Raw genomic sequence first — 21,899 nt, 5'->3', positions numbered from 1 at the left:
TGCTGAGAATCCCAACACAGTTGGTCCTCTTCTGTGCATGCCGAGGCCCTGCAATTAGGGTAGGCGGCTTAGAGCAATTCAGAATACATGCAGGGTTTTCCTCAGGCTGCCGCCTACTCTGCCTGATTGCTGGGCACATGTGGAGCACAAGTGTGTAGGCAAGACGATTCTTGGCAGCCATTCCAGGCTGAGATGTCTAATAAGCTAACAAGCTTAAGGCACACCTATGTCTATAGTACACAGGGAAACAACATGACTAGGGGTCCTTGAGTGAGAGCTCATCCACTCCTGAGCTTCAGTCTCATTAATCAGTACCTTAAAGGCTTATTATGTGGCTCCAACCATCTTTTACACCACACCCATGCCTCACAGATGTTACCGCATAATCACTCCCTTGTCAGGCCTCAGTCCTTCTAGCCTCTGCCCCTTTTCTCTGGCTGCATACTTCCAGCCCTGGCCCAGTGAGTCAGGTCTGGGTATCTCAGCCTCAGCACCTAGTTGTAAATACCTCTGGGCCTCTAGCTCTCGTATCTCTTACTCTGGGTCCCTGCCCCCAGTTTCTGCCCCTTCTGGACTGTTGGGCCTCTGGCCCTGGTTTCTGTCCTTCTTGGGCTTCTGGGTCCCTGGCCCTAGTCTTTCCCTCTTCTGGGCTGCGGGGCCCCTGGCCCTGTCTGGCTTTTTCCCTGGCTAGGCTTCAGCCTCTTTTGCCCAGCTCTGGTCCTCTGGCTAGGCCTGTTTTATGTCTTGAGACCCTCAGTCTCTGGTAGGCCTCAAGACCCTCGCATGCCCTCAGGCACCATTGGGTGGGACCTTCGCCAGCCCCTCATAGTCCCAAACCCAAACTACCAGCTAGCAAACAAACTGAAAATCCGACTTGCACCTTAACACAATGCATCCCACCTTGGGGTGCAAAAAAGGCACGCTGTCTCGTCAAATCTTACAGCCCCAGGTCAGGTAGTCCACCAGCCGACAGTAGAACTAACCAGTCTAGTTGGGCAAATGAAGTCCATCTGGGTAACACCCCTGAGTTTCTCACTGCCTAGCTCCCAAAAGTCCAATCCCCTACTGTCAGGGGACCCTCAGCATACTGTCTCTCTCCTTCCCTTTTCTTGTGAGAGTGCTCTGTTTCTCTACAAGGCTTCCTCCCATGACTGTGTATAGCTCTGCTTTCCATTCCTCTGCCACCTCTCTCACAAACCAGCCCTTATCACCCTCTTCCCATTATCACCTGCAGACAATTCTCCCTGGCCCCCAGTGATAGTCTTTCTGATTATGAACCAATGAGCAGCTTCTTTCTTTCTCCCTGTCACCTGCTCTCTAGCTAGCAGGTCCTATCTCACCTGCTTCTTTACTTTCCCCGTGGTTGTTACAATGCATCTGCTCCTGTTTCATAACAGTAGAACTTTGGGATGAGTAATAAACCATTATTAAGCAATTCTTACCTGTACTATACCAGTACTTACTTTGAACTATGTACAAATACACAGACAAGGGAATAATTGGCTAAGTAAGCTGCAGTAAACCATAAGCTCAACATGAGCCAAAAGTGTTCTCTTGTTGCAAAAAAGCCAACAGCATACTGGGTTGTATTGACAAAAGCTTCCCTTGCAAATCAAGTTTTTGCAAATCAGTTTTGGGCCTCACACTTCAAGAAAGAAGTGGACAGATTGGAAAAAGTCCGGCAAAGAGCAGTAAAATGATTAGAGGCCTGGAGAGTATGTATGACTTGCGAAGAAAGGCTAGGGTAATCTATTCTGGAAAAGAGAAGATTGAGGGAAGATTTGATATGTCTTCAAATACCTGAAAGCTGATTGTAAAAGAGGTTGGAAATTCTCTCTTCTCTGGCTGGAGGAGACAGGAGTAGGAGCAATGGCCTCAAACTGCAGCAGAGGAAATTCAGGTTGGAGATTAGGAAAGACTTTCTAACTATGTGTGAGGGCAAGTATTGAAACAGGCTACCTAGGGAAGCTATAGAATCTCCATCCTTGGAAATTTTCAAAGGCAAGTTAGGCGGTCATTTCACTGGAATGATTTAGTCAGGAATGATTCTGACTTGAGCAGGCAGCTGGACTAGATGACCTCATGAGGTCACCTTCCAACCCTGCTTTCCTATGATCCTGTGGTCCCACCCAAAAAGATGTACTGGGAGCAAGATATTCTCAAATGTGTAGAAACTTTTCAGTCTTTCAAATGATCTTCTAGGTCCTTTCTTTTAGCTTTATTTCTTCAATTGAAAATTGAATCCTGGTTGTTCATGCAGTGTAATAACTTCAAAATCAATGAGATTTAATAAAGGGTGTAAATTATGTGGTACCTGAAAATGACCTACATATAAGAAATTCACACTTCACCCAAGAAGAAACCTATAACAATTCACCCAAGAAGAAACCATTAACTTTTATTAAAATGTATTAATTACAGAGTGCATTTCATTCATCCTTCACATGATTTTTCATTAAAAATTATGCTGCCAAGCCTAGCAAGCTGTAGTCTCAGTTTTTGTTTTTTCAACAATACAATCTGTCAGTTAATTCATATTAACATATGAAAATGTTCTGGCACTCGTGTCAGAACTATGATCTTAAAGCAATGGAAGATATTCTCAAAGCCCCCTATGTCCCATTTTTAGAGCTTCTAAATCATTTAGGAGCCTGAGATGAAATTTCTGGAAATCCCTAAGTAAACTAGAAGCCTGAGTCTTCCTCTGTGCTGCAGTTGGGAAGTGGGATGGCAGCATAGATAGACATACCCAAGCTATATATATAAATTAGGTAGCTTGGTTTACCAACAGAGTAAAGATGTCATGGTCTTCATCAGAGGGTAGTCACTTAAGTACCCAGAGGTACTTGTGCTTGGTACCTGTGCTAGCAAGAGCTCAGATATCTCTAAAACTGCTGCAGTCGTATTTCTGATTGTAATATAGATATAGCTCAAATCCCATTGCAAATAAGTGGGACTCAGACTCCCAATACACACGGGACCAGATTCTGTTCTACCTATTTAACACATAAGTGGACTTTGTTGCCTATGTTCAATTCTATTCCCCCCAGTTAAAATCCAAAAAATCTGTTAATGTATGTGCTTTTATAACATGCCATCATCTGACCCTTAGGCAAGGGACAGAAATTATACATAAACTGGTTTAAGTGATCAGCAGGGATCTGGGTTTTATGTTTCCCATGGAAAAACAGAGAAAACCATGGATTTCCCATTTTTATCAGAGAAAATGCAGATTTTCCCTTTAAGCAAAGAAACCTGTGGATTTTCCACTTTTGTAAAGAGCTCTGCAGGCTGGCTGAGTTCCAGCCTGCAAGAGCTGATTCCAAAAAAGGCAGGAAACCCCTAGCTCTGCCCAGAGGGGAAGAGAAGGGCCCGAGGCTCTAAGACAGCTACTGCTCAGCCCAGGCTCAGGCTCAGGCTCAAACTTAGGCTAACTCTTGCTCCTGAAGCTTGTGCGGTAAGTGGGGCTTGCAGGGAGCTGGGGGCCACCTCTGGCAGGGCTAGAGGATTGACAGTCATGGCTGGGACACCAGCAGGGCTGGAGGGGGCTAGGACCGACCCCCTCATGAGCCCACAGCAGGCAGCAGCAGTGGGGGAGCCAGCTCATGCTTTATCTGCTGCAGCAGCCGCTGCCTTCTGTTGGGGGCAGGGAGCGGCAGACCCGGGGCCCTGGCTTCATAGCCCTGGCAGCTGGCGGTCCCCTCCAGCAGGTATAGGGGGCAGGTGATATGAGCAGGGCAGGGGCAGTGAGGAGCACCAGTAGGACTGGGGGGTTGTTGGGAGTGTGGGGTACCAGCAAGGCTGAGGGGGGTGGGCTTTAATTTTAATCACTGATTTGGGGGGTTTAATAAGAGAATTTGCAATTTTAATCAGAGAATTTGTGATTTTTTTTATCGGGTAAAACCAGGATCCCTGATGATCAGGAACTGGTTTAAACCTTTGACAGAACAGAATTTCAGTTTATTTAAACCACTTTCAAAATGGCTGAAACTGGTTTAAGATAAACGTGGATGCATGTAGAAGCAGACATAACTGATTTGGATCAAACCAGTTTATGGAACTTCTGTCCCAGATCCCCTCCCAATTCAACTTAACTCACAATCCTCCAGCATCCCAGGATGCTATACAGCCCTGGGCTGTGCTCTCTGCTTTAGTGGAGTAGGGCTGGCCCTGCCCTCCAGCTGTTAGTGGGGGATTTTTCATTCTCAGCAGCCAGGAGCCGGGCGGATTCCCCTAGTCCCGCCCGCTCCTCAGCTGGGGGAATTGACCTAGCTTCCAAGTGGGGCAGGGGGAGTTAAGGCCCCATTGTGGGCTTCCCCCCCCCACCAGGCACAGTGGCAGGGGTGTGTTTTTCTTCCTACTCCCTCTTCAGCTGGCCCTCTGGTTGGGGAGCAGGTCTGGCTGAGGGATCACCCTGACTCCCAGCTCAAGTGGGAGGAGTAAAGCCCCCACTGCGGGCTCCACCCCTTCTCCCTGTGCTCGGCACAGCCCGGCTTGGGGTCTGGAATGGGGAGTAGAGGGAGGAGGGACCATTTCCCATTGGGGGCTGTTGGAGTCTAGAGGCATTTCTCCCCACTCCCTCCTCAGCTGGCCTGCCAGCCAAGGAGGGGGTATAGCTGGGTGATTGCCCTGGCTCCCAGCTTGGGTGGGAAAGTAAATTCCGCACTGTGGGCTTCCCCAAAGCTAGGAGCCAGGATAATCACCTAGCCATGCTCCCTCTCCAGCTGGTGGGCTGGCTGAAAAGGGAGTGGGGGTGCGGAGGTGGAAACATCCCCACTGTGGGCTTCCCCTCTCCAGGCCAGGCACATCACAGCTGGGGATCCAAAGCTGGGGGGAGCATCCCCTCCACCTCCTCAGTTGGCCTTCCAGGCAGAGAACCAGCATAGCCAGGTGATCGCCCTGGCTTTCAGCTTCCTGGAAGCCTGTAGTGACAGCTTTATTCTCCCACCCAAGCTAGGATCCAGGATGATCACCCAGTTATGCCCCCTTCTCAGCCAGCCCATCGGCCAAGGACAGGGCCTGGCTGGGTGATCAACTCAGCTCCCGAGTGCAGGGGGAGGGGGGAGGGAAGAGAGGGAGAAATGCCCTGCTAGGGTCTTTCTCCATCCTGCCTTCCCCCAACACTGGGGAGATCCTGGCTGGGAGTTCGGTGCCAGGTGGAGGGGGGTGGGTTCTCCCCATGTCCCCTCCTCAGCTGGCTTAGACTAAGGAGGAGTTATAGCTAAAGGAACTGGTTCTGGGTACAGGAAGAGAGGGAGAAATGCCCCACTGAGAGCTTCCCCTCTTCCCCCTTCTCCAGCACCAGGAAGACCCCAACTGGAGGTCTGGGGGGGTTCCCCCAATGCCCCCTCCTCAGCTGGCTGGAGGCTAAAAAGGGGGGGTGACTCCATAAATTGCCCAGCTCCCAGCTATCTGTTACAGGATGTTATTGTTTGCAATGTTTTGAATTAAAATAACTATGTCATCAGCCAAGTAAGGAAGCAGTGCGGCATACCATGTTTTCCCACACTTACAGCAGAGTCTGTCTCAGCTACAAATTGCTAACAAGAAATGTCTGATGCATGAAGAATCCATTTCACATAGATTAGCAGAGCAAGGAGGCATTTCACCATGCAATGTACATGAGACAATATTTTGTTTAAAAGTCTTGTATCTTAGATATCTTTTGGGTTGCGTGTGATCGGGAAGAACCAATTGCCTTAGGCACTGAATTCTGAGCTGAGTGGGCCCAGCTGACTGGTGGGTAAATGAGTGGGAAGCAGAAGAAAGAATCATCCTCTCCATCTGTGGAATGATTGCAAAGAACAACCTGAGAATCTAGGCCACTGCCCTGATGTGGCTGACTGCCCCTCCACATGTCAGTAGTTCTGCTGCCTGAAGAGCCTCTGCATCCATGAAGGACAGGGCAGGATTTGCCTGAACCTGTCAGTGTTTGGCAGAAAAGAGAAACCTATGCTATATTTGGTCCTTACTGGCTTTTGATTATCAGAGATGCTTGCCTAGTCAAGTGGTCAAGTCAAGAAGCATTCAGCTGGAGTCATGAGGTGGCCTGTACTGAGGGATATGGCCTCATCAAAACATTTAACATTCTGCCTTTATCTTCTGACTGAGAGGAACTATAACCCAAGTGTTGGGTCTGCTGTAAAGGAATGGGGAGAGCTCTCAGGTACAATACATTTATTTTTGTACTTCTGGTGACTTTAATAGTTAACTGCTCTGATTGGGCCACACATATTCAAATTGGTGCCCAAAATAAAAAGCAATAGACTACCTTCCACTTAAGGGTGAAGTATTCCTTCTCTTTTAGGATGTCTCCTAGGAAACTGGCCTAAGCTCAGCAACGTTTCCTGGTATGAGCAGTGATGTATAGGCAATGCCTTTGGAAGTTTCACTGGTGCTAAGACTATATTTTCTCACATATAACCCACTCCGAATATCACATGCAACTTACTTTTGAAAAGATAGCATGAACTAAAAGAGATCTTATATTGGATAAGTATCTGAATAGTGGCAGCTAGGGAGCCAAGACTGCTCCTGAGTTTGCTGCCAGCCCTGCACACTGGATGAAACCCACAGACTGACCCCATGCTCTGGCCCAATCTTGTGCAACAGGTCAGAGGTCACAGCCCAGGCCTGATGCAGTGTGGTAGGGCCAAAGCCAAAGGCCAACCCAGCATGATGACTCTGGGACTGCTCTGGGGCATTCATATGCTGAATCTGGAACCCCATGTCAGGTTCAAGACCATGTGTTGGCCTGATCTGGTGCATAAGGCCATGTCATCCAGCTGGAGTGCTCTCCAGAGACCTGGAAATTTGGCAGCAGGGAAGTGGTGGCAGCATTAATTTCTGTGGCTCCCAGAGCCTTGGGAATTAATGCTGTCACTGCACCCTTCCACCAAATTTCTGGACCCATAGGGATCCATTTTCCTTTCATATAATATACAAACCAATTTTCACCAATTAGTCACCACTGCCAGGCCCCAGCTAGTAGATTTTATTCTTCGTGACCTACCCAAAATTCTGGTGTCTCACAGCAGATGTCCCATTTTCCTTCTTTTTCCAGACAGACCTCCATCCTACTTGTGACACACTGCGGTACCGTTTGTAATATTTCTGTATTAAATGTGTTTGTGGTAGAACAGGGGTGGGCAAAATACAGCCCGCGGGCCAGATGCATCCCACCAGGCCATTCTATCCAGCCTGCAGGGCCCCTAAAAAAAAATAGAAAATTAATATTTATCTGCCCCTGGCTTCCTGTCAAAGATCCCCGTACTTAAAAATGGTGGTAGGGGCACTTGAACTAAAGCTCATTGAACAAGCTTTAGTTCAAGCTCCTTTGCCATTATTTTCAAGCATGGGGGCACTGATACAGGAGATGCAGCAGCACTTTAATTAAAGTGGCTCTTGGAGTGCCCTCTTATCCTGCCCCTGATTATTTTGTTCCTGGACCCTGGCTTTTGGGTTCTCCCTTGGATTAGGTAATTTGATTTCTGACACCTGAATTGTGACTTGGCTTGTGACATGGACCCTGCCCCTGCATTTCTGCTTGAATCTGGTAGCCTGGTATCTGATTCCTGAACCTTGATTTGGTCTGTGTTTTGGTCCCTGCCCTTGCCTCTGGTGGCCTCACCACTATGCCAGCTTGCCCACGACCCAGTTCTACACTTATAGACTGACTAAGTAAGAGCTGTATAGCGTAAACTTTGGTAAGCAGTTGGCTTACTAAAGCAGCTGGCCCAAGGACTCTTCCAGCTGTATTGCAGTTGACTAATAAATGCTGATTTTGTTCAAGAAATGTTGCCTGCTTCATGGCATGTGACTATATGTACACTCCATTCTCTTGAACAGCTAAAGGCTCTCTCCTTGAGCTCAGCCAGAAGGTGGCTCTTTGAGGGGAGCTACGGATAACCAGATGAGTCAGGGCCCAAAAAGTCGTAGAGTCCAAGGAGCCAGGGGCTTACTTAATCTCAAAGCTACACTTGGGCATCAAGGAGTATTCCAAGAGATTATATAAGGCTGGGGGTCCCCAACAAGTGCCCTTCTGGGGAATCCGTTACACTGTCTGGGCATCCACAACAGCATTATGAACTTTATTCTACTTCACTATTCACTTCTCTATTCAACAATAGAGTCTTGTTGCTGAAGAATAGCAATGTCTTTTTTCTGTTCATTGGGACTTTTTTATCAGCTGGATAGAAGTGCCTAGATAAAAACAATTTTAGTATATTAATCTATTAACCTTTTTCTGATTTAAAGTAATGTGTTCAAATTGGTCTTGGAAACAAGCACATGAGCAAAAAGCTATTGCTGCTATCCTGGAAGTACTGAGTACCAAGGAGTTAGGCCATCCGTAGAACACAGTACATGTCTGGCATTTGTCATGGTATTCATAGATTCATAGATTGGAAGATTGGAAGGGACCTCAGAAGATCATCGGATCCAGCCCCCTGCACCAGGCAGGATAGGCAACTGAGGTCAGGTGACCCCAGCAAGGTGACTGTCCAGTCTTCTTTTTCCAGGCTAGATGATTGCACCATCTCTGGAGGGAACTTATTTCACAGTCTGGACACTAACTGTGAAGAAGTTTTTCCTAATGTTGAGCCTGAGACAGTCTTCCAGGAGTTTGAGGCCATTACTTTTTCCCAAGGGTGCCCTGGTGAACAGTTGTTTACTGAGCCCTTGATGTATTCCCCTGATGTAGCAGTAAGCTGCTACCAAGTCTCCTCTCAGTCTTCTATTTTTCAGACTGAAGAGTCCCAGATCCCTCAGCCTTTCCTCATATGGCTTGCCGTGCAAATCTCTGATTATATGGGTGGCCCTTCTCTGGGCTCTCTCAAACTTTACCATGTCCTTGTTAAAGTGTGATGCTCAGAACTGGATGCAGTACTCCAGCTGTGGTCACACCAATACTCAGTAAAGTGGAAGAATCACCTCCTTGGCTTTGCTGGAGATGCATCAATTAACGTATGCCAGAGTCTTGTTAGCCCGGCTGGCTACAGCATCGCACTGCCAGTTCATGTTCATACTGTGGTTTATTATTACCCCCAGGTTCCTTTCATTCATGGTGCTGCTCAGTTTGGCGCCACCAAGCCTGTAGGTGTATGGAGGGTTGTTCGTCCCCAAGTGGAACACTTTATATTTCTCAGCATTGAACTTCATTTGATTCTGACCCACCCAGCTTGCTAGCCTGTCTGGGTCCAGCTCTATCTGTAGCCTATCTTCAAGCACGACCATGCTTCCCCATAACTTGGTGTCATCCGTGAACTTGACCAGTGAGCTCCTCACCCCAACATCTAAATCATTGATAAAGATGTTGAAAAGTACTGGACCAAGCACTGACCCCTGTGGGACACCACTGTCCACTTCTCGCCAGGACAACACAGATTCATTCATTAGAACTCTCTGGGTCCTGCCTCACAGCCAACTTCATACCTACCTAACTGTCTTGCAGTTAAGTACACAATCCTCCAATTTTGTCTCAAGAACATCATGGGATACCAGATCAAACGCTTTTTAGAAGTCAAGGTATACAGTGTCAACGTCTTCTGTCTTATCCAGGTGGCGAGTTACGTGATCGTAAAAGGAGATGAGTTTGGTGAGACAACACCTGCCTGCGACGAAGCCATGCTGGCTGTCATTCAGAATCCTAACTTCTGCAAGCCTATCACATATAGACTCCTTAATTAATTTTTCCAGGATTTTCCCTGGGATACAAGTTTGGCTAATAGGCCTGTAGTTACCCGGGTCCTCCCTCTTCTTCTTGAAGATGGGCACATCATTGGCCGTCTTCCAGTCCTCAGGGACCTCTCCAGAGCAACACGAGTTTTGGAAGAGTTTTGCCAGGGGTTCTGCGATAACTTCGGCTAGCTCCCTCAGCACTCTCAGATTGAGTTCATCTGGTCCTGCTGATTTATATATGTTTAATTTCTTTAATTGATCACACATCAGTTCTATGACAATAGTAGGAAGGCAGTCATTCCTGCCCTGTTCATTTTGTACCCTATATGGCATGATTTTGCCCTTGACTCAGTAAAATACCGAGGCAAAGTAGTCATTCAGGAGGTCAGTTTTCTCCTCCATGCTGGTAATCAGCTGTCCTGTGCTAAGCAATGGCCCCACACTCCCATTTGTTTTCCTCCTGTTCCCTACTTACCTAAAGAAGGACTTCTTGTTGTCCTTGATTCCCATTGCTAATTTAAGTTCAGTCACCATCTTAGCTTTTCTAAATTGTTCCCTACAAGTGCAGGCCATTGTTGTCCTTGAGGCCTGTCCTAAGCTTCCATTGTTTGTACATTGCTTTCTTCTTTCTTAGGAGGACTGTGATTTCCCTGTTTAGCCAAAAGAGCTTCCCAGCTCTTCTAGTGCCTTTCCTCCGTATGGGAATGGACTTCCTTTGTGCTTCAACGATTGTGTCCTTAAGGAACAACCACTCTTCATGCACTCCTTCCGCTTTTGGTCCCTGGTCCTGCAGCGCTACCCCTACTAGTGTCCTGAGCTTGTTGAAATTTACATTTTTCAAGTCCAAAACTTCAGTCCTGCTATCTGATTTGTCTGCCTTGTGATGGACAGTGAACATGATGGTCTCATGGTCGCTGTCACCCAGGCGACCCTCTTTATTTAAGTCAGTCACCAAGTTGTCTCCTTTGGCCAGGACCAAGTCTAGGAAAGCATTACCTTTGGTTGACCCATGCACCTCCTGAGTCAGGAAGAGCTCTTTAATGCAGGTCAGGAAGGAACGCGACCTATCTGACTTGGCCAAGTGTTCCCCCCAGGAGATGTCTGGATAATTGAAGTCGCCCATGACGACTATGTCCCATGCATGCACAGCCTCTCTCAGTTCTCAAGTGAACTCTAGATTGAGTTCCTCCCCCTGGTTTAGTGGTCTGTAGTATACACCTACAGTTAGGTCTCTTGCTACCAGCTTTCCCCTCCTCCACAGCTTGACCCAGGGGCTTCAAGCCGTTCTTCTTTGGAGCCAATGTCAGCCTCCAAGGAAGTGTATTCCTTCATTGTAGCTAAAGAGCTACACTTTCACCTTTCTTCCCTACCTGGTCCCTTCTGTGCAGGGTGTAGCCCTCTATTGCTATGCTGCAATCACGTGAGAAGTTCCACCAGGTCTCCATAATCCCTACTAGGTCATAATGCCCACTGGAACGTAGGAAGGCTAGCTCCTCCTGCTTGTTCCTCATGCTCCTGGCATTAGTTTACAGGCACCTGAGTCCTCCAGTTGAGACCCTCACCTTCCTGTCATGCTGAAGGAGACAGGAGTGGCTCTCCTAGTGTCCCTATCTACAGAGCTTTCTTGTATGTCAGTCCCTGGGCAAGCTCCAGTCAGTGTTTCCCCGTCCCCCAGCAATCTTAGTTTAAAGCCCTATCTAGAAGATCAGGATCCTGGCCAAGAACAGGGACTTACCTGTCCACATGAAGTGAATGCCATCTCTTCCCAGGAGTCCTCTTTCCTTGAAGTGTGCACTGTGGTTGAGGAAACTGAAGCCCTCTCAGTGGCACCACCATTGAAGTAGTCAGTTCACTTTCTTGATGTATCCTTCCCTCCGAGGACCATGGCCTGCAACTGGGAGCACAGAGGAAATGACTGCTTGGGCCCCAGACCCCTTGAGCCCAGCCCCCAGAGCCCTGTAGTTGCTCATGACCTGGTCTGGGTTACTCCTGGCTGTCTCATTTGTTCCCACATGAATGAGAACCATGGGGTAGTAGTTGGATAGCTGGACAAGCCTGGGGATCCTCTCTACAACATCTCACATGCAGTCCCCAGGGAGGCAGCAGCCCTCATGGGCTAGGGGGTCCGGTCAGCAGATGGGTCCCTCGGTGCTCCACAGGAGGGAGCCCCCCCACCACCACCACCTTGTGCCTCCTCTTGGGGGTGGCAGCACGCTGCTTACCTTTCTCCTCCTCCAGTGTCACCATCAGAGCCTCCTCGTGTGTGGGGAGGTGAGCATACCTGTTGTACAGGGCCAGGGGAGGAGCAGCCCTGTCCCTGTGTTTCCTACAGCATGAGGTGACTGTTGTCCAGGTCACTCCGGGTGGGTCTTTTTGGTTAGCCATCTTCTTCACTTCTTCCTTTTTCTGGAGAAAGGCCTAGCAGTAGCCATCGATGAAGTCTTCATTGACCCTGATTGTGCGTAGCTGGTGTACCTCCTCCTTGAGCTCTCCCACCCAGCCCTCTAGAGATTCCACTAGGGAGCACATCCCACAAGTGAGGGTGCCCCCATGCCCAACTGCTAGCAGCCATGCTAGGCAGTCCCCATAGTCTGGGACCAGGAGCTCTGTCTGAGTGGAAATGTCAGCAGTGCCAGGAAACCTGCAGGACAATGAGTTGCCACCATGGCTGAGAGCAATTTCATAGACCTGCCTGGTCCAAGCAGCTTCTCTTCAGGCTCCTCATGTGGACCAGTCCTTCAGGCACCTTCTGCACACCCCCCACCCCCAATGAACTCCCATGCAAACTGCTGTGCCCTAGTAGAGCCATGCCTGTTTGCACACTCTGTTTGCAGGGCTCCTGGGGGCCTCAGCTAAGTAGGGACCCAAGTGGGGTGTTCCCCTCCCAGGCTCCACTCAGCCGGCAAATCCTGCCCAGCGCAGCCCCGAATGCACGCACACACTCTCCTGCAGCACCCTCCAAGTGCCCCTGCACTTGCTCACCCTCTCCTGGCCCTGGTACACTTACCTCTTGGCTCTGTGCTGGGGGGTCTGTAGAGTCTGGGTCCAGGTCTTCGGCTCCCAGGGGCGCAATGGATGTTAACCCATGCATCTCCTCCAGGAGCAGGTCCAACTTCAATCTGGGTGTGAAGAACATGCATGATTTCTGTATTCATTATTTTAATATTACATTGCTTTAGTTAACTTTCTTTTGATATTGTTCTGTATGACTGAATGGTGTCAACTCAAAGTCAACAAGAAACAAAACAGTGACAAAGTTGGGAACATAAACCCTGGTTCAACTATCAGTGTTAGTAAAATTAGCACTTGTGTGTGTGTGTGTGTAGAGGGGATGTTAATAAGTGTTGTTCATTGATTCATTAAACGTAAAATCCTATAGGAATAGGTATTAGAAATGAAAAGACAAGTTAGGTAGATGTTACTGCTTCCCTCCACTTACAGTTTTATATCTGTACTGTGAGAATTTCCTTGTAGCTGATCTGCATTAAATTCTGTAATAATTCATTGCTAAAATCCTATTTAGACCAGTTTATTTGTTTGCTTCATTCATTAAATTAAGTGGGAAAACAGTACATTCTTTTGTGTCTTGTCAAATCATTACAAATTTAGTGAAGGAGGATATATACAGAGCCAAACCAATTAGTTCAAGATGGTAATGGGTACTGACTTTATGCTAGAGTTTTGAGATCAAATCTATTTTAAAGTAGAACAGAATATATTATGTGAAAGAAAGACTTATGGGTTTTAAGGTCATAATCACTTAAGTGAGAGAGCTGAGTAATTATATGATGATGCTGTCATTTGTGGTCAGTGAGAGTGCTCTTACTGTCAGCTGCACATGGCCTTTCCTTGCCTTCTCTGCACCCAGGAAGGCAGCAGAAGGTCTCACCAAAGTCCACATTGGTGGTTGCTATGTGTGACCAGAACAGTATTAATAATATTTATTACTGTAGAGCATCAAGGCCAAATGAGAATGAGGTCCTGCTGTGTTGGACACTTTAAATATGGAATACTAGACAGTGCCTGCCCCTAAAGCTTACATACTGAAAAGGAAAGACAGACAGAGCAAGAAGAAGAGACATGATGCAGGCAGAGTGAATAGTGTTAACGGGAGAGCACATTAGTTCTGCATTACTGGCAGGAGTTTGGGGACTAGGTTAGAGGGAATGAGGTCACTTGGGGAAAAAAAGGGAAGAGATGGAAGGGGACAGGACTGGGGAGGAGAGTATTGGGGGTAGGGAAGAAAGGGGAGAGCAACTGATATGAAGAGATAGTGAGGACTGTACAGTTGGGAGAGGGCTGGAGCAAGCTTTCAAGCAGCACCAAGCTGAGGAAGTCCAGTCAGAATCATAGGAAATTCCCTGCATATCCAGGTGCCCCTGCTCTGATTGCTCTTGCCCCTACTAGTTGGATTATCTGGTTCCCCTCTAGGCTAGGGATAGTCATTACACATAAACCAGTTTAAATGTGATCAGAAACTGGTTTGAACCTGTAGCAGAACAGACATTCAGTGCACATAAACCAGTTTGAAAATGGCTTAAACTGGTTTGAGAAAAACCTGGTGAATGTAGTATCAGACTTAACTGATTTGGCTCAAACTAGGTTATGCAACGTCTGTCCAGGACCACTTCCTGGTTTAAGTTAAATCAGAGACACCCCCCCCCCCCCCCCCCCCCCCCCCCAGCATCCTGGCATGCTCTCTGGGCCGGGTGGGGCTCTCTGCTCCACAGCAGGACTGGCCCCTCTCCTCTTCTCTCTAGCCAGAGCAGGGGTGGGGTGTGGCCAGATGCTGGCCTTTCATGAGGCAAATTTCTCCCTCTGTCCCTTCCCCCTCCACACCCCCAGGAAACCCTGCAGACCTCCATGGCTTTCAGGCAGCCAGGCAGAGATGGAGTTAATTCCTATTCCTCCCTCTGTCCAGCTTGCCTGCAGCCAGGGAGGGGATTAATTCCAACTTTTTGGGGGGGGGGGGTGGCGAGAGAAGACCTAACAATCATCGCACATATGTGCTGGAGATGGAGTTAAGGGAAGCTGCAGACAGCTTCTGGCTGGAAGGTGCAGACCAAAGAATGCAGACCTACATTTACATTGTAAAGCAGAACCTGTAAAACCTAAACAAAGCCTTTCTGAATGTCTGGCTGTAGGGAGACACTGCCCTCAGAATTAGTAAGACTTATGCAAGGCTTTCTCTTGTCTTCCTGCTTTACATTTTAAGTTGGATTAAGTTGTGTCTGCTGTGTTTTACTGGGTTGTATCTTATCTTAGGCAAAGATTTTTAGTAGTTCCCTGGTGTATTCTTTGCAAATTGCTGTGTTCAATACATGCTTACTTCAGAGAGAGGACTTTTTTCCCATCCCCACTCGTTAGTCTGGCAGCTCCCCCCCACCCCCTAAGGCTGGTGGCTGGCATCCTGTGTGTCCTGGTAGACACCTGCTGGTGCCTGGCCACACCCCCTCTGCCCCAGCAGGGAGGGATGAGAGCCTTGGAGGGAGTCTGTCTTTCCTCCCATTTGGCAGTTTCATGCTCTAGCACCCCCCCCCCCCCCCCCGTCTGACTTGAGCCACTGAAGGCAATGCATGCATTTCCTAATTTAACAGAGAATGTTTGTCCAGTTATTAATCAGTTTAAGTTGTACAACTTACACTAACCTGCAAAAAGTGAATCAATTTAGGCTCAGGCTTTTTGAATATCTGTCCCTAGCCCTAGAGGTTTCCCAAGACTCGTAAGCAGTGTAGGTGATAGTGGTGGGGAGCTCTCACCTACATTTTGTGTGTGCATGTGTGGGGTGGAGACGGGGGGGAGGAGTCCAGGAAGTATTACAAGGAGATATGGCCTAAATGAGACCCATTTTACTGTTACCCCCTCACCTCCCTCCCTTTGCAACAGTCCCTGGTATGACTACTTCTGGAGCTACTCTTGTCAGCTGGAATCTCTGTCTAATTCCTTCCTGGAGTTTCTTCCCAGTGCTTTGAAATATTTTTATCATCCAGTCAGGATTTCATTAGTTCTGGAGTTAGGAACCTACGTTTGCCCATTCCAATAGTTGGATAACCCATCCACTGCACTGATGTGGAAAAAGATGTACTCCCCTTGCTCTATTTTGCATTTGATAAATAATAGGAGGACTTGCTCATAAAATCATGAAATGGCCTGTATTTGTATCTAAAGGGTTTAATTTGTTTTTATGTGGGGAACCAAGTGGTTTTGAATATTTCTTCTGGTAGTGTCTATATTGGTGAAAAGTAATTTTAGAAATAGACTGTGTTTTGCATACATTTTTGTTCATTTTATCATTCACACAGTGCTCATCTGTATAGCATCTGGACATCCAAAGAATATAAATCAGGTTCCAGATGTGTCCAACAAAATTGTTAGTGTTGGAACATGCAAACTGTATCTTCTTCAGAGCAGGGCCTGTCTTCTGGTTCTATGTTTGCCTTGCAAAATAGGGTTTTGGTCCATGTTTGGGTCTGCTAGGTGCAATATTATCAATCCAAATACATCACAGCTAATAAGTGCAAAATGTAACTAAGGCAGTGACCAAATAGAACAGAAACAAACTACAGAATGTATTTCCTCATTACATCAAGGGCCATATCCACCGCCATTCAAAACAACAGCAGTTGACTTGAATGGACACTGGCACAAAACCTTACTGACCATGCAGTAGGTAAAAGTGAATAATGGGGTAACTGTGAATGTAATGGTTTTCTAGCATTTTTTGTTCTTTTTTTCCTTTACCATAAAAGAGAATATTATACTTGTGCTAAGGAATAAAAATAACCTTCTGTCAGTTTTGTGAATAGCTTCTTTGCCTCGTGGTTTTCTCTCAGATTGTGTGTTAGGCATGACATTTCCTGATAAAATGTGGTGGTCTGAATTCAGAGTGGATGAAAACTGCATTGTGTATGCATATGGTATCCAGCGTTAATTGCCATCTTTATGATAATTTGGCATCAGTAAAAGACTGATGTACTAATGACAGCATTAATCTCATCAGACAGCTAATTTGGTACAAATTTCCTATGCATATTTAACAGTGTTGTACTCCATCTTATGTGATATAAGTGGCTAAAAAGGAAAAAAAGACAGAAATAAAAGTATGCTGAAGAAGATCCTAAGTAATAATTGTTGTTATTATTATGTATGGGTGTATATGAATTGTGCATATTAGCAGCTTTCTGGCAACATATTTTTACTGTAATATAGTGTTTTTCTATTTGGAGATTTAGGCTGAATTCTATTTACCTTTCATGTGCTTAAGTGTGTGCGTGAGTAATTGCAAAACTTCAGCTTTGGGCACTTACAGACAGTTTGCTGTTCGTTATTGCCAATGCTAGCCTACTAAACAAGCTCAGTAGGGCTACAGACTGGGAGCAGCCCAAGGGAAATGGAATTGCCCAGGTGAAGGCTGGAGAAGACTCAAAATTTTAGTTAGACAAAAACCATGACTGCCCACTATTAGTGATTAGGGCACTGGACCAAGGACTGGAAGACCCATGTTTAGGCCCTCCCTTACCCAGAGAGGTTTAGATCTGTATTTCCCACTTCCCAGCAAAGTGTTCTAAATAACAGGGCCACAGGGCAAGTGCTACTAAGAGCTCCCTGTAGCCTTCTTCTTGAAGCTGGACCACTGGAAGGCCATAAAGTAGATGTATAGGGGCAAGATGAAAAGAAGCTGCCAAATGATTTGTCTCAGTCAAATGGGATGGAAGTTTAAAAAGGAGCAAAGGAGGGGGCCCTGGAATACGGGCCCCTTTTCACCGTAACACAGAAAGTTTCCTGGTACGGCTTAATTGATTAAGTTGTTCCACTACATCTCCCATTCAAAAGTAGGATGGGAAAGTTCCTGACCTCCTGATTGGAGCAATTTACTAAGAGGCAGGAGTTATAGCTTTAGATTTCCCCTGCTGAAAGCTTGGAACTGATGTCTCCTGCTCCTTGGTTAAGGGCTTTATCTGTGGTTACTAGGCTGAAAGGTAGGAGGACCCTCCTCACCTCTGTCAGAAGTTGCAATAGGCTGCCATTTAGTCATGTGAAATATAAATAGGATCTGTCCCTTACTTCTGAAGCCAGAACCAAATATGCATGTACAATTAAGCCATAGTAGACCTTACTTGCAACGTTCAACCCAAGCTACCTCTCACACACAATCTGTGCATAAAAACCAAATGTCACTCAAATCCATTAAAGGATTTTCTCTTGTTACAGTACTTAAGGAAGGAGCAGTGCATTGAAAAAGAAATTTTGAACACGTGCACTGAAACTACTGCACCAAAAGCAATGCTTTTAATCAACCTTGGTAGTGTTTGTAGACACAAGTGACCAAGTAACTATATATTAGCTGCCCAAATACCTGTTTTTGTAAGCATGTAAATCAACTATTTTATAGACAAATAAGGCACACATAATGGTCTATATCTTTCAAGACCAATCCTTTTACTTCTAAATACTGCTTTATTTGGCTGTGCTCAGTCCAATATCTCCTTTTAAACCTAGTGGCCTTTCCATCAAATAGAACAGAAGTGTAGCATTTTGTTGGGGGCAGATCATGATGCAGAGTTTTGCCATAATAGCAATATCTGCAGGCATTTACAGTATCTCCATGTAAAAAATGGTTTGTGCTACAGCTTCACATTTGTGCAACTGGCCAGCCTTTGAGTGCTACTAAGTCCAAACTAAAGGAATCAAGTGATAAGTGTTCTCATTCATGGCTAAAGATTGGTAAGGGCATTTTTTTTAAGACAACAGAAGAAAAAATCTTGCCTGGTGGCTTTAAGAAAAATAAGAGAGATCTGATTTATTTTAAATATATTTAGGAATTTTTTTTTTTAACAAAGAGGCCATTACCAAATAGAGACAGTAAAATTGGTAATAATGATGCAAAAAAGACAGATAAATTCAGTTAATGTCTCCTCCATATTTGCAAATGAATAGAATGATATACTTGGATGACCATCCTCATGTTGGCAATGCATAGGGGGTGTACGTGGGTGCACGTGCACCCCCTGAGATTGGCCGTAGGTGGTCGCTGCTCACCACCTCCCTCTTACCACCAAGACCGTTGGCGACATCTGCGAATGGACGCCAATTGCCTGTCGGCGCTCACCACTGTCCCCCCTCACTGCCAACGCTGAGAATCTCCATCCTTGGAGCTGCCTGTAGAAGCTCCCTACTCATTGCCACCATGCCCCCGCTGCTGACACCGCTGCCTGCAGGCAGTTGCTGTGCCCCCCCAGCCTCAGGAGGCATGCGACCTGCATGCATCCTCATGTGATTTCCTCCTCACCCTCCTGCACCCCACTCCACCCCCAACAAGCCTCTTGATAACTAATGAAGATATTAAACAATAGGTACAAGAGAAAAATATACAACTAAATCTGTAGGTCCTGGTAAAACAAACACTCAAATGCTTTAAATGAGTTGGCTGAGGGACTCTCTTGTCTTCTAATCATAGACTCATAGAAAATGAGGGTTGGAAGGGACCTCAGGAGGTCATCTAGTCCAACCCCCTGCCAAAGCAGGACCATTCCCAACTAGATCATCCCAGCCAAGGTTTTGTCTAGCCAGGTCATAAAAACCTCCAAGGATGGAGAGTCCACAACCACTATGGGTAACCTGTTCCAGTGATTTACTACTCCTAGGAACCTAAACTTCCCTTGCTGCAATGTGAGACCATTGCTCCTTGTTCTGTCATCTGCCACCACTGAGAACAGTCCAGCTCCAGCCTCTTTGAAACCACCCTTCAGGTAGTTGGAGGCTGCTATTAAATCCCCCTCTCAGTCTTCTCTTCTCCAGACTAAATAAGCCCAGTTCTCTCAGCATCTCATAAGTCATGTGCCCCAGCCCTCTAACCATTTTTGTTGCTCCCCACCTGCTGCTGCCTGCTGCAGGTTTGGGTGTGGGGGTGAGGCCAGCTCCCCAGCATGGCATGCACTCCCAGAGGGGCAGGGGGAGACCCCATGCCCCCCAGATCTGTGTGCAGGGTAAAGGTGGGCATGGGCAGTGAGGGCAGTGGCACAAGGTTGCACCCCTTAAAGCTACCACTAACACAGGGGGCATATCACCAGGGAGCCTAGCCCCTCCATGGACAAGCCACCCGTGGCCCCGTCCCACTCTCTGCTGGGGCCCCAGTCCTGCCCAACTCCCTCCCTGCCTACGGGGGCTCAATTTCTCCCCCCACCCCTTCCCCACACACACATACCTGCAGGAGCTGCTCTCCAGGCTGCCTGGGGTACCTGCGTGTACAGCTCATGCATGTGGTGCCCCCTGCCTGACCCCCTCCTCCTGCTCCCTCCCAGCCACTGCAGGCTACAAGTACCAGCCTGCAGGGGGCCACTGCCAGCCTGCAGGGGACTCCTCACAAAGCTGCAAAATCCCCAGGCCTCTCTGGTAAAATGATTCCAAAACCTGAAAATTGTGATTCCAATATGAGTGATTTTTACATGTAATAATATACCAATGGTTTTGGTTTTCCCATGTGTATTCAAATAAGCACCTGATTCCCATAACTAGTGATTCTGTAGAGCGGAATCCTCTGTAATTGCTAATGAGCACAGGCAGTTGGCTTCTAGTGTTGGGCAACCATCTCCTTCCCCACCCATCCCACCTCTCCCCACCACAGCTGGCCTCTACAGCATGGCCTAGCTTCCCCTCCCGCATGGCATTCATTTGAACTGAACTGCTGTTCATTTGAAATGGCTCTGTCAACACCTCCCTTACCTAATCATGCAGTGAGCTTGCTTGGTCTCAGCTCTGCCTTAGTGTGGCATGCATGCAACCAGCCTGCTGGGTCTCAGCTCTGCTCTGATGCAAGTACTAACTCATCTCCCCCTACCCAGTTTAGTGAAATGTGAAAGATTTTGATCCTTTAATCCTTTCCATCCCCCATTATTCTTGTTTTCACTCCTTTCTCTTTACTTGCCCCTCCCCACCTGTTGACTTCAAACAGGTTTTCAAAACTTTTCCCCTCCTACCCTAGAAGAGGAATAAAGTCCTGGTTCCAATCCATGCCTCTGCTCAGGCCCTATAGTGACAAGTCACAGCTGGTCTGAGACAGCATTAAGCCTTAACCTGTGAGTGCTCTGAAACAATTTAATTTTATGACGGCATAACATTCCACAAATTAGAATATTTTAAAGGTAGCAGGTAACAGCACCCTAGCTTTGGTAACTATAAGCCAATTAGCCTGGCCTCAGTATCATGTAAATAATGGAAAAGCTTTATATAGGATTCAGTAAGCAAAGAATTAAAGGCTGAAAGTATGATTCATGTAATTCAACATGGTTTTATGAGGAAAGGGGTTTGTCAAACTTTCATTCATTTTTTTTTCCTACACAAGATAGGTTTGGTTGATAAAGGTAACTTTGTGAATAAAATATTTTTGTACAGTACTTGATTCACTGTTTCATGATGGTGATTATTAAAGTGGGAATGTTTCTAGTGGAATTCTGAAAAGATCACTTCTAGTTCTGATGACATATATTTTGAATGTTTTTTTTTTTAATGAACTGGCTGACAGATTGCAGATGATAAAGAATTAGCAGAGTGGTAAATAATTATCTTAATTGCCTGATAAGATAGCATACTATTATTATTATAATTATTATTACTTTTTAAAAGCATTTTAATACAGGCAAAGTAAGGTCTTCATTCTTGGAGCAAGGTACGGAGCCCATGACTCCAGGTTTATCCCGAATGTGGTAGATTAGTAACTCTGAAAGGAGTTTAGGTGTTCTAGCACAAAACCAACTTGCATAGAGATGTCATCGTGATGATATAAACAATGTACTCCTAAGCTATATATAAAGAAGAGTGGTGAGTTGGGGGAAATAAGGTGTTTTTTTAAACTTTTATTTACTAATGAATCCAGCTTCTTGTAAAATAACAGATCCAACATTCAAAAACAAATACATAACAGATAAAAGTTTCCCACCAACAGTGCTACCGTAACCCGAACGAATCAATGTCCACAAAGTTTTGTGTTCCTTTTTCCGCTCCCGTGGCCTTGACAGTTCTCCAGTGCCTCAGTCAATATAAGCTTTTGTGTTTCTTCATCTCTATATATAATAATTTATCCCCCCACCTCCCAAAAGGAAGAGGGGATACTCCACTAGTAGAGTAAATCATCTTTCTATATAATAATTTATCCCCTCTCCTCTGCACAATACAAATCCTGCTATCTGCCAGTTATCTCTACCCCCAAACCTCTAATTCATTCC

The 21,899-nt window shown here is 46.4% G+C and overlaps 1 protein-coding gene across 1 annotated transcript in view; it reads left to right on the top strand.

Annotated features, from left to right (window-relative positions):
* ADCY2 (adenylate cyclase 2) overlaps positions 1-21,899 on the top strand; it is a 202,162-nt gene that overhangs the window by 44,899 nt on the left and 135,364 nt on the right.

This window comes from Alligator sinensis, unplaced genomic scaffold (assembly GCF_000455745.1).
Source record: "Alligator sinensis unplaced genomic scaffold, ASM45574v1 scaffold126_1, whole genome shotgun sequence".
NCBI lineage: Eukaryota > Metazoa > Chordata > Crocodylia > Alligatoridae > Alligator > Alligator sinensis.
Note: the sequence above shows the minus strand (reverse complement) of the source record. Positions and strands in the feature narration are given on the sequence as shown.